The sequence below is a fragment of the Zosterops lateralis genome (genome assembly GCF_965231275.1).
Source record: "Zosterops lateralis genome assembly, chromosome: 1".
In the NCBI taxonomy this organism is placed as follows: domain Eukaryota; kingdom Metazoa; phylum Chordata; class Aves; order Passeriformes; family Zosteropidae; genus Zosterops; species Zosterops lateralis.
Window position 1 is genome coordinate 125468460 of NC_139762.1, and position 14013 is coordinate 125482472.

Sequence of the window (14013 nt, forward strand, 5' to 3'; positions counted from 1 at the left end):
TTCCACATTCTAATGCAATCAAGAAAAGCTTTTTGCAGAAGACTGAGTGGCAGACTTCATCTCTGCTTTCCTTGAGAATAAGCAAATCTTTATAGCATTCAGAGTAGCAATTACCTGGGCTAACTGGACATTAAGGTTTGACACAGTTGCTAATTTTTTCCTCTACCCTGGTATGAAAAAGGGACCTGAACTTCAGCACTTTGTCAAAGCATATAACCCACAACAACAACAACAAAAAAATCTGGCCAGATTTCTCCTATAGCCAATAGAGACAAATAGATGCTTCCTGGAGATGACTCACCCAAGATATTTACCAAGACACATTCTTATTTATAGAGATAACATTCTTCCTTCAAATGAACATGTCAGTTTTCACCTTTGATGACCAATGTGTGCTATCACAATGTTTGCAAATGTTACCAAGTGTTTATTAAGACAAACTTTGTTCCCCTAAGTATGTTCACATGGCACATGTTTATAGGAATAGAAGAACTGTAGAAAACATTTCTTCCTGAATTTAGGGACTTGCAGTTGACACTTCACTTATTGTGGAATGTTGTCAATACTGCAAAATGAAACAGGCACCATTAGGAAAAAAATGAGAGGAACAGACAGATAGTGTCAAATTGTCTGAAATTTTAACTGAATACTGCCTAATTCTATTTGCCAAGTTCACTGATACTGTTGGGTTGTCTGCTACTTTGCACACCACCATGTCACACTGTGTGTACTAAAAAATTCTGTTCTGCACTAGATAAAACTACTTATATGGTCTGATATAATTGATAAAAGGAAACTAATGGAGTGTTGCATAACTGAATTAGGGAATGTAGCTCTTGAATTAACAAGCATTCAAAGACATGCTGCAATTTCTCTGGGAAAATGTCACAGGGGTTCCTCCTTTATTCAATAATTTGGTGCTATCTAAACTTTGAAGATCTGCATCTATAATGTACTGAACATTTTCTGTGCTCATTAGAAAAAGCTGAAAGAGATTTGGATCTTCTGAAGGAATACAGTCATGCCATGATTCCCACAAAAAAGTTAATAATCCATTTATTAATTTAGAACTATATGTATACTTAAGCTTAATGGAAGTATGTGCTTATGCAGATGTCTTTGTTCTGTTACTTTACAGATTGCCAAAAGTTTTTCTAACTTTCTCTGAAACTTGCCTTTTAGTTTTGCAATAGTTTATAATTACTGTTCATAAGTTTGTTAAGGTTTGGGTTCTTACATTTCTTTTAAATTCTTTTTCCTATGCAACAAGAGAACAAAAAAATTTTGCTTGGGGTTTGGATTTATATTTTTCTCTTTTTTTCTTTCTACATAATGTTTTTCTGTACACAACAATAGAAGAAAAAGTTATTTTATGCTTTATTAGGCTGGGCGACATATTCTTCCGAGATCCAGTGGTCAGCAGTATTTTCAGCAAATTGTGTGCCACACTTCATTGCAGTTTACAAGAAATTGTAAAAGAAGTAACTATAGAGAACAACAGGTCTAACTATTAATACACTGGCAGACTTTCTTTTCTGTACACATCAGTCATAAACAAGCCTTGACTGTACATGTTATACAATCATGAGTATTTGCCAAATACCTTCTACAAACGACATACTGTTTTAGCATCTATTTATTCTGCATGTCTATGAAAGATCATCTAAGCCAGACTATATTCTGTTTCTAAATTTGAGCAACGTTTTAACAGATGAACAAAACCCAGTGCTCATTCTTGATCTTTAGCATGTAGTATGTTTTCAAATGGAGAATATATTGTCCACTAAAAAATCCCTCCCTTTGGAAGATTATTTCTGTGCCCATTTTACATAGCACATCTCATGCCATCTTATTCAGTGCAAAATCCTGCCAGTAAAAATTTAAATAACAATAAATTAGGTTCAATGAGGTAGTAAATATGACAGAATTTATTAATATCTCTTGTATTTCAAATAGCAACCTTCTTTTTGTCAAGGTTGCCAAGTATAATGATTTTCTTTCTAAAAAGCAAACTAGAACTCTATATAGAGCTCTTTATTAAAACAATTGCCAGTTACAAATTTCCTCAATATGTCTCTTAACTGCAAGGAACAGTTCTGGTCTGAGTGTTTCAAGGCACACTGGGAAAAAGCACTAGCTTGACACATCACTATGCCATCAAATATAACATGCCTTATAGAAATGCTTAAAAAATACCACAAAAAAAATCTTGTGGTATTTTGGAAATATTTTGGTTTGATATTTTGATGAATAACCCATGTCCAATTTAAAGAAATTACACAACTGGTTCAGGCCAACTGGCTGGTAGTTGGCAATGATGCAGAATAGTTTCGCTGTAGTTTCACCATAAAACTGGCCCAAGACTGTAATGTCCTCAGCCCCCACTGAAATAATTTAATCTGTCATTCCAAAATGTCAGTGCTTGAGGTTTCCCAAACATTTTTGCCAAGACTATTGTCCTGGGTTGCAGTGTAGGATGTACACAAAGTATTTATTCTATCACCATCTTCATGAACTGTTGAAACCAGGTGGGCTAGTGTTTTCCCAAGCCCCCTGCCTTTTCTGCTAATGGCCCATTAACGCCTTTGGGGTGTTTTTTCTGCTAATGACTTCTGAGGTGTCTCCTGCTAATGGCCCATGAGTCACAGGTAACTCCCTCCAGGGGTTATCTCTGTTAATGGGCCATCAAGGACACATTTCACACTTCTCATGCTATCGTGAGGTGCTCTGCCCAGGGGGAGGAGCCAAGCATTCTCACCTGGATATAAGCTGGGATTTGGGACAGTGCAGTGAGCACTTACCCACTGGATTTCTAGAGGACCAGAGCTCCCAGACCTCTCTACAGGATCACTGCTTCAGGAAGAGCACTTCACCTGGACTGCTTCCACCATCCTGCTCAGGTTGTATTCTGACCCTGTCAGTGATTCTTTGTGTTATTGCATTTATTTTATTTTATTTTTACCTTTTTACCTTCTCATTAAATTATATCTCTGACTTGGAGCCTCTCACTCGTTTTGTTTTCAAACCACAACAACTATTTTCTCTTTAAGGATAATGAAAGCATTATTTTGAAATATACTTTAAAAACAGGTTGTAAAACGTTTTCAAGTTCTGATCATATATAAAGAACTTGTAAATTGAGAGATTCATTTTCCCGTCAAGATAAGTGTGCTGCATCATTGAAATTAAACAGTTAAATTGTCACAGTTCTTAGCTTATTGCTTTGTTTCTCTAAGTTGTCACATCTATGGGTAGTCTTTAAAAATGAGTTAGCACAAAGGGTCAATAAGAAATCTGAGGCCACTGAAATCCATTTTAAAAGATCAGCTCTTACTGTTTTCAGTTTTATCACCACATCTTAATGATCCATAGAGTGATAAAGAAATGGACAACTCAAATCACACAAATGCACATGAACAGTCTGCACCTAGCAAGGACAAAGCAAGTTCTTCTTTGTACTGAATACAAAAGTGACCCCCAGATAAAATTCTTGAAAGACATCAAAATGCCTACTCTGTAGCAGGAAAGTGCAAGTGAAAAATGTCAAGTGGTGAGGCACTTGGAAACGTTGGCCCAGAGAAGTTGTGGGTGTCCTATCCCTGAAAGTGTTTAAGGCCAGGCTGGATGGGGCTTTGAGCAACCTGGTCTAGTGAAAGCTGTTGCTTCCCATTGCAGCAGGTCTGGAACCAAATGATCTTTTAAAGTTCCCTTCCAACACAAACCATTCTGTGATTCTGTGATTTTATGAGATCTCCAAGCTGAAGACATGCCCAGCAGCTAGCAGACACTGAAATATTCAGTTGTGTTGATGCCACAGTGTGCAGATGTATTTTTCTGTAGATAAGAATTGTTCTGTAGAAGGTCTTATCAATTGTTGGCTCTGAACAAGGATGAGAGGGAGAGAGACCCTCCCTGCCAGGAGCAGCACATTTCTGGGGACACTAGCTCAAATTCACAGCCATACACTGGGTGAGCTCTGATCCCCTCAGGTCTGTGCAGCCTCATCGGTGGTCAACCTCATGCACACTGTGCAATCCAGTGTGAGGAACTGTACAGAGAACTCAGCATGAAAATTAGAAATATAATTTCCTTTCTTTATAAAGCTTCTCCTAACCACACTAATTCCAATGACATGAGCAACTCTAAGCAGAAAACTGGGAAATCTGTTTCTCACCTTTTATACACCTGCTCTGCAATCATCTCCTTGGTTGCAAAGTGTACCACAAAGTAGAAGATGGGATGCTTTTGGTAAAATTTAATCCATGGCCTTCACAAAGGCACCAAGCATGGAAATTCCTGCTTAGCTGTTCATGTTGCACGGGATGGCATGAGAGGAACTAAGACAAAAGACCAGGGAGATATTTTTTTGAGTAATTAAACAGTTTTCATGAAACTTTGAGTAAAAACAATAACATAAAAATTGCTGTATTAAACCGACAAAAGTCTTGTTTCAATATTTTATATTACAGATACTGAAGCATTCAGTTGGAGCCATGACAATTAAAATCTTGTTGGATGGGGACCCTAAAAGAATTATCTCTGAAAGAATGAAGTAGTTTTCTTTGGGAAAGTCATAGTGAAGTTTGCTTTTGAGTACTTATAAGCCTTTCTTTTCAACAGAACTTCATTTTAGTAATTTGTGTCAAAAGTGTCTATCAGTTGTTTAATTCTTCTGTTTTATTTAAACTTTTGAAACTGTTGTTCAAACACACACTTATATTATTTTTAACAGAATATAACAAAATAAATGTATGGAATACAAGTTAGTGAGACAAACATTTTGCCCCAAGATGAACTCTTTAAAAAGAAACACTGATACTTTAGTATTCTTCTTTCACTCAGCAGTAGTTGAAGCTTTCTGGAGAAGTCTTATTTTGTTGAAAAAATAGTAGCATAATGCCTCACACCTAGATTCCAGTCTGGTTCCTTAAAAAAAAAAAATATATATATATGGGTAATTGGGAAACAGAGTAAAACAGTCATATGTGGGGCAAAACCTTGGACAAACAGAAGTCAATGTTGCCTCATTAATTACTGGCATTTACAAACCTACAAGGTTTTGTTGGAAGTGTGAAACTTTTATTAATTATTAGCTATCTATATTCTGGTTTATAATAAATAGACACTAGTCATTATCACATAGTTTACATCACATAGTTTATAATATCAGCCTAGCTAATATCACATTATCAATGTTTTTAAAAATTTAACAGCAAATTTCAGTAAAAATATGTGGGAATTTAAGAGAACGCAAGATGATCCTTTTGCTTTAGAGTCATATTGGGTCTTTACAGTTAAAATGGTTGAGAAGTTATTCAGTGGTTTGTAGGCTTCTTAAGGAAACCAAGAGTTAATAAAATGGCTTCTACCACAGTACATAATGTACTGGATATTTTCTGCATTCATGAAAGGATATTTGTCCAAATGAAGAATCCTCCTGCATCCAAGACAATAAAGTAGAAAACGTACCAAAAGTTAGAGCTGAATCACAATGAATGACTTATCAAAATTTGAGTGCCAAAAGAGTTCTTGTAATTAGGTAATTTTACAAGTCTTGTCTCTTACTCTTACCATGTATCCTAAAAACAGAGCAGTACATTCATTGTGATACCTTCCCAGTTTGTGAAACTTTACAGCACCAGGTAATGCACATGTTCTCTGTGTCCTTGGGACTGAGGCTTCTGTCTCTGCCACAGGGCAGCACAAGAACAGGGCCTGATGCTCAGCCATGATCTGGGCTTGATTCTGAGTCAGGATTGGGCAAGTGTGTTCCCTTGCATATAGGCCATCCAAACTACCTTATGGTAATATTGGGAGATTTGCCATTTCTTATTGTCAGAAGAGCCAGGGAGACTTCAGGGACTTGGTGTACTTGTGACAAAGCTCTTACTGGACACACTGATGAGCTGCACAGCAATAGGATTCATGCCTGGCACACTGTTTCCTGGTCTATTGCCTCTGGGATCATCTTTTTCTGATAGTTCTGACTGCAAACACAAGCTTCTTATCTAAATCAATAAAAGGGACTTCACTAGAGAGAAAATATGGGAGAGGAAAATCTGCAATTTTCTTCCAGACTGTCTGAAAAATCACATTATTTTTCCTATGAGGAATTCTGTTTCCTTTATAATAAAGCCAAATGTCGTTCTGGCTTTTTTGAGTACTCTTGAAACAAAAAGTCAATTTTTGGCAAAACAAGTCCTTAAATGGCAAAGATAAAATCAAGTTTCAGAAGGAGACAAATAGAAGTGTTCCAATGTGGATATGAAGGTTTTTTACCAAGGAGTAAATGAATTCTGTGGAGGTCAGCTAAGGCTGAGAGCATGCATGCCCAGAGGGCTGAACTTGGCCTGCAAGAATACTGAACACAGAGCAGGATTAGAAGCAAAGGATGCATGAAGCTTTTGCAAACTGAGCTCATGAAAAATATAACAGTACTAAACACAGACCCTGTCAGTGATTGGGAGGTTTGCCAGAAGCTGATTACACTTCATTATCTTTTCTTTATCAATTGATATGGCATACTTCTCAGCCATGAATGCTAGCTAGAAGTTAAGCCTGATAACACAAAACCACCATTCTGCCATCCACCAAACTGATAGGATGTAGAGGATCTTTGAAAGCTGTAAAATAACATTAGTCAGAGATAATAAATAGAACTTTTCTTCAGTGTTCATTAATAACATGGGAATGATAATAGTGCTAGCTTTTTCAGAGATGGAAATATAAATGAGAGGAAGCAGACTACCTTAAAATGAAACATCTCTTGCCAGATTCCAGATCATCTATGGTATCAGAAGAAAACTGCTAGAAAAAATGTCATTGCATATTTTCATTGTATATTTGTTAGCCCACTTTATGCACTTCAGTGAATTTTTCATGAATTAATGGCAAATATTCTACACAGCTATTTAGATAATGCAAAACAAGAAGTAATGATTTAGCTGGTAAATTTTATTGACAGATATTTTTTGTAGTTTATAACAACAAACGAGAATAATGCATTTTCAGTTTAAAAGAGCAAGACGGTGTCATTAAACACAGCATCCTTAATGAAGGTTCAGGAGACTGGATATGAGTGAAGAACTCTAGTATAAAATGCTAAAATTTAAAAAAAATAAAAAAAAAATTTAAAGTAGCACCTTAAGAAACTTACAACTGCAACTTACTGAGGCTGTTCCTGATATGATTTTCTGCCAAATGTTTCCTCTTTGTTCCTCCACTGAGAAATCTGGAAATAATAAAAACAGAGAAACTATTATCTCAGAAGCAAATTTTAGAAAAGAACATTCATTTTATCCTATCAAAGTAAATTCAACTCTCAGTGAAAATACCTTTCAGCAGAAAGGTACAATTTTGTATTTACACAGGAAAGCCATTCTTCTAAAAGATGAAGGCAAAATGTATACCTGAAAGATGGATCCTATATCCAAAAGCTTAGTTGCCATTTTGGTAACATTTTGGTAAAAGGAATTACTCCTCATTTCAGAACCTTCCTCATTTACATCCTTATAATAGCACAGTAACAAAATCTTGATCACTAAGAATATACCACACATCTTGCAGACCACTTTTTCAGTGTAAAATTATATTCACAGCTGTGACATCTAGTTGTAGAAGAAAACTATATCCCTGGTTACATTTGTTTTTTAGTGTAAACCATAGCTTCAATTAATTTTTCTATTTTTAAATTATTTCTACTAAAGAAAATCCAATCGTTATTTAGTCTATTTTGCCCATTGACACTACTGTGTTACTACTCGATTGATGCAAACCATTCCCAAGTCCTTTAAGTCCTTGTCTCAGAGCTAAAACTTCCTGTGGCAGGGTGTGAGTAGTGAGATCAAGAGGAGACTTAAAGCTTGTGTGACACTGGTATGGACACAACTTAGGTGGAAACTTACTCTTCAAAGTCTTAAAACTGAGACCAAGCTTTGGCAAATTCTCAAGAGCCAATCTCTAAATGGTTGTTACCACATGCCTCCATCTCCACATCAAACACAAACAGGCATCTTCAAGGCACATACTTAGACTTAGCCAAATACCTGGTTTGTCTTTGAGAGAGACCTTGAGTTATCCTGCAGGCCCTTGGCTCTGGCTCTCTGGAGGTGCTTATCCCTTACCACCTTCACAAATAAAGCTCTCACTGGCCCAGCGACATCTGCCATGTAAAAGGTATGGGCAAAGCAAAAACTGCCACAGACAGTTGGGTATGATAGGCACATGTGGCAGTAGTTTGTCTGATTGAGTCACTCACTGCTCTGAAAATTAAAATACAAAATAATACAAAACAAGACAAACTAAGAAAAAACCAAAAATCCTCTCAGGATCCATTAGCCAGAGAAGCTTGACATACACATAGCAACAAAAAACAACAACAACAACAACAACAACAACAAAAAACCACCTTACAAAGAAAAGTGATGGAAAATGCTAGGTGCTTATCTCGAATAGGTGACAAAATGTATTAAATTATTTTGATAATTTAGGCAAGATATTTCAGTCATCTCTACTACCATATAAATTCCATAAACAAGAATGCAAATAACCAGGGACTACTGCATGGCTGTTACATTATCAGCACAGCTGGATGCAACATCAAAGTCTTCATAAATGGGAGGAATTGTTGTTATGCTATGCTATGACACTTCAATAAGAGTTTAAAAGTAGCATTCATTTTCTTGATTAAAGATTAACAAGGTGAAGTGTTTAATTGATATTTTAACTGGATAGCAAGGAAATAAATTCTGTGTTTTGGAGTTTAATGAATTCTGTGGATCATGAGAGCACAGTCCTTTGTCTAATTTAAAATTAAGTAGTTAACTCAAATTGCATTTAAGAACATATTGGTCTTGACTTTGGGAAATGAGGGAACCTGATAAAAGTTTATTTTGATTCTTAAGCTTTATTTCTGTGTCAGTTATTTTTCTGCTCCTTAGACTGGTGTAAATCTGGGATAACTAATCTTTGAAGTTTAACGACCTTTCAAGTTTGGCTCAAAAAGTTAATGATGTTGAAATAACATTACTTCATCCATGTACTGGTGCCCTCTTAACCCTAAAAGATCTCGGTGTTTTATTTGACCTTGTATAAGAAAATCAAAAGACAAACCCTTATAAAACCTTGCCCACCTCTGAGCTGGATGTTTCACTGTCTCACTTCTCCTGGCTTCACTGTTCAGACTCTTCTAATTTTGTCCTGCTCCATAGTTCAGATTAGTTCAGAAACTATCTAACAGACTTGTTCATTGTCCTACACTGTTTCTGTCAGCAAACTTTGCTCATCACATTGGGATGAGACATGAAAGAATTTCTGGCGACATGACTGGAAAATACAGTGCCAAACTGATTACTGAGGAGCAGTTTTTATAACAGCAACATAATAATTTCAACAATAAGTCATATTTTGGATGGATTTGTACTTTAGATGAATTATTGCAGATAATTGTCCGTATTGTAATTCATGTTATCCAAGTAAGATTAGATTAACATAGCTGTGTTTTTCTGACTTAAAAGTTTGTGTCTATTTGAACCCGTGAAACATGCCAGTATCCTGTCAAGAGGCTGTTTAAAGAAAGTTCTATTGGTTGTTAATGTCACTGTTTATAGAAGTTGCTTGACTTTCAAACTTTACCGCATAGTAAGATTGATTTTGATGATGAAACTATGCAACATGTCACAGTGTCTGGGGATGGATAAAATAAAGTGTTGGATTAAAGACCAGTCAAACAAAAATCACAGGCAAAAAAACCAACATCCTGCTTGATCAAACAATATGTCTTAATAATATGATCATAAAATGTTGTTAGATATGATTCTCTTTTTTGGGATTCTCCTCCCCAAATCTGTTTAAGGTAGATCTGCTTGGTGAGCTCAAAGCTCACTGTCAGTAAGAAGCAGAGCAGAGGGCTACTTTCCTCGGAAGACATGAATCCACATTCTGTTCCCATATTACTTTTTAATGTTCAGAAATACCCAGCCCAAATCAAACCTTTTCCAGGGAAGTAAGGAAAGGAGAATCAAGGTATTTTCCTTGTTTCATATATATATATATCTATCTTTCTGAAAGTTGTTCAGAAGTCCTCAGATTTGTAGAAGTAGCACCATCAGCTCCTCTTTGAAATAAGAAAAAAAAACTATGAGAGGGCAAATGGAGCAGAATTGTTGGACTTAGTTTTTGATAATGCAGTAGTACCCAAACAAGTAAACCTCAGAAAAATCACCTATAACAACAGAGTGATGATGTACAGAGCAGTGGGAATTGTGCTGACATGCATCAGAGCTGAAACCTCTTTGGCCCATCTGGGTTTTGAAGCCATGAACCAGAGGGTAAGCAGATGTCCTTCCACAAAGGGAAATGTGTTACTCAGCATGATGCATGTGAGGCATTTCTGTCACAAGCAAAACTGTCATACTTATGCAGATTGCTATGCACAGGGGCCAACAGATATAGACAGACAATTTACCATAATTAAATCTTATTCAACTTCAATAAAATTGGATGGCAGCAGCTATGACTACAAAGAGTAAAGAACTGCTGGCTTCAGGTGAAACAATCCTTCAGCTACAAGAAACTGTAGGTACTAGCATACAAAACTTCGTAGGCAATGACTGAGAATAACATTATGTGTGTTCTGGTTTGGGTTGAATTAGGGGAAAACCTTCAATGAATCCCCTAATAACAAAACCTCCACCACCCCTCCCCCCAACCCTGGGTTTGGGAAGGAATCTCTTGAACACAAAGTGGAAAAAACCGGTTTATTAACAAATGAATAAACACCCCCCGACACAAGGGAAAAAAAAGAACAGAAAAAGCTCAGGTTACTGTGAGGGGGAGGGCGCACAGCTTCCTTTACAAGCCCCGGCGATCCTCTTCGGACTCCTCCAGCCAGATCAGCTCCGGGTGCCGGTCCTAAATCTTAAAGGGGGGGGGGGGGGGCGGGGGGAGGGAGAAGAGGAAAAGGGAAAAAAAACAAACAGAGCACAGAGGCAGCAGAAAGAAAGGAAGAAAAAAACCAAAAGAACGAAAGGGCAAGAAACTAGCAGAAAATTGCGAGACAGCAAGCGCCTAGAAGCAGGAAGCCAAAGCAGCAGCGGAGCAAGCCAGCAGGCCAGTGCCCGCCCCCCCTAAAGGGGACGGAACACCTCTTAGACATAACAAGGGAGTCCACGATATGGGATTATGGGATAGAGAGCACTGTCAACCCAGGACAATGTGTTATGAAATAATTTTCTTATTGAGAAACAGCATCTAATACAAATAATAAACACGCAAAAGTAGTTAAAAATTTATACTCTGCAGATATTCTAAAATAATCACTATCTGAATTTAGTTTCAGTAAAATGTGTTCACTATGGAGATCCAGGAGAAAGCTCTCCAAATTGCTCTGACACTAAACAGAAATCAAAAAAACCCCAGAAGATAACAAGAACACTAGCCTGTACCTGTCTTGCTACACTTGCTTCTCACTGAACTCTCATATCTCACTTATTTTGCTTCATTGAAATTGTTTGTGGGGTCTCCACGTAATGCAATAAAACATTTCAGTCTGTTTTTCAAGGGGAAGAGGACTGCTGCTGGAAAGATGAAATAAAAAAGAAAAATTGAACATGGAAGGAAAACACCCTGAAAAATAGCCATCCTCTCCATAATTTTTGTAAACTTCACCCAGAACCTCATGAGAGTATTCCAATTTCCTATTTTCAATATACAAAGAAATACCTTGGCCTTTACATAAACTTAGTTAGCTGTTTACACTTGACATCTCAACTAGACAGAAAAAAATATTTCTTCCTGGATTAGGCTATTATTTCATAGATGTTAGACAGGAATTCATATCTAGCTACAAATGTTCATCCTTTTTAAATTGCAGACTTCAGCACAGTCATAACTGTAATAATGGTCACCATATTAATGGTCCTCATCTCTTCTGTCACTGACACATCCAAAATCATCAGTTCCTCTCCAAGTCAATTTTAGAATTTTTTTTCTACTTTATCCAACAGACGAAAATTGACAAATATTTTTTATAATAATATACTTTTTAGTGTGTATTTTTTTTCTGCAAGAGCCAACTCTGCAAACTGATTAATTAATTCCCCCCAACCATTTCATGTAAAATAAACTTACAAAAGGCCAGCTGCAAAAGCTAGCACAATAAACTACTTCTCCCCCAGAAACACAATAGAGAAAACAGGTATTTATTATTTGGATTTGATTGTTCACAGCTGGTGCTTTCATCAGCCAGCATAAATATTGGCTGTTCAATCCATGCTATGAAATTAATTTTCAAATTTTAATGCCTCAAGACAAATTTCATTTGGTTCAGATGCAAATTTTTTTTTTTTTTTTTTTTTTTTTTTTAATAATAAAGCATGATTTGCAAATTGGGTTCTTGGGTGAAACTCCAGGCTCACCCAGGCCTGGAAGTAATTAGTTATATTGACTTAATTTGAGCACTTCTGTAGTCAGTACATTTACAGACTAATGATGCAAGAAAGGTGAAGTTCATAGACTTAGAATCATAAAATCACAGAATTGTTTAGTTGAAAGTGTCTTGAAGCACTTATTTTTTAAACATAAATCTGGAGCTACTCAGTAAAATATTTACAGTTACCTACTTTGTCTCTGAAAATTGCATCTCTAACTTGAGTCTTTAGCCTGAACCTTTGGAATTACAATGCCACACACAGGATCAGCCACAGGTATTCTAAGAAGAAAAGAATATTTTACTTAGAAACTCAGAAAAAATTGTTTAAGTCACATCTCACTGAGGTTAATTATCAGCACTTCCATTTTTTTGTGTATATGAAAGGTCACTGTTGTGAAAAACAATATGGGTCAGAACTCTCTTAATCATCATTTTGGCAAAGGAAAAGGCCATTCTAAATTGCAGAGTAGCACTGACTGTTTGCCTTATGCTATCAACCTCTTCAAACATGGGAATTCAAGCTAAAGCAATAAAATATGAACTTTCCATCTTTTTTTTTTTTTTTTTTTTTCAAAAGAATACTGAAAAGGCCACATTAGTCTGAAGAACTGATGAATAAACTGAATAGTAGGATGAACATGAGCTTCTATACTTGTGTCCAGATAGGAATTTTAATTATCCTCCTATCTTTTTTAATTTAAGGTGGTGAAAAATCTAAAATTTAAGTATCTGGTCTCATATCTGTTTGGGTAATCTCCAGAGATCTAGTCTGTTCCATATAAGCTCTAGTCAATTTAGCTGTATCTCTCATCTGGTCAAATCAGCAAGTAGTGTTTATCCAGGCTAGCAAATACATACTTGCAGCACAGTACTTTTATCATGAATGATTCCCAACCACTTCAAAAAACTCTTTGTTTACTCATTTTTAATCACATTATTTTCTAGAGAAATACATCCACAGTTTGGTTGGAATGTAGCATCAATTTCAGAGCACAGCGACAACAGCAGTAGAGAATGGGAACTGAAGTATTCTGGATTTACATAAAATTACAGAAAGATTTAAGTACATGATTTAAGATTAAGCTACATATTGAGAAAGTGGCTACTGGCCAGAAGAACACTTTCAGTCTTGCCAAGCATGCAAACAAAATTGCTCATATTAAAGAAGCTGATGTGTTAAGAAGAGTACATTCAATTTTCAATACCTGATCATGATTCTAATTACAGCTATTTCTGGCTGTTGTAGCAGCTCAGCATTGATCTGGATGATGTGAAATGTCAAAAATGCCTTTATGAAATGTCAAAAATATTGTAGCAATGTCTGTAAACACTGAAGGCAAGCCACACCATTCCACAGACCAAGGACCAATTTTTGTGTCTGACACAATCACTGTTCTCTTGGACAGCCAACTCAGATAAGAATAAGCCAAGAGCTTTTCAGGCATGAGAAACTGGCATCTACAACACCCTGGCAAATGTCTTTGGAAAAGATACAGGATATTTTTGCAATGCAGCATAAGACTTGAAAGACCAAAGATGGGGGTTTGTCTAAGATACCAGCCAGGAGCTTCATCTAGAGGATC

General features: G+C 36.4%; 1 protein-coding gene across 2 annotated transcripts in view; it reads right to left on the reverse strand.

The window, feature by feature from the left end:
- Positions 1–4212: 4212 nt before the first annotated feature.
- LOC310919753 (ATPase family AAA domain-containing protein 2-like) overlaps positions 4213–14013 on the reverse strand; it is a 46120-nt gene continuing 36319 nt past the window's right edge. For both annotated transcript variants that reach the window (XR_014591851.1, XR_014591852.1), the window contains 2 exons: positions 7170–7231; positions 4213–4337 (listed from right to left, as the gene is read on the reverse strand). The gene's annotated coding sequence lies outside the window, so the exon portion shown is untranslated. The remainder of the gene's footprint in view (positions 4338–7169; positions 7232–14013) is intronic.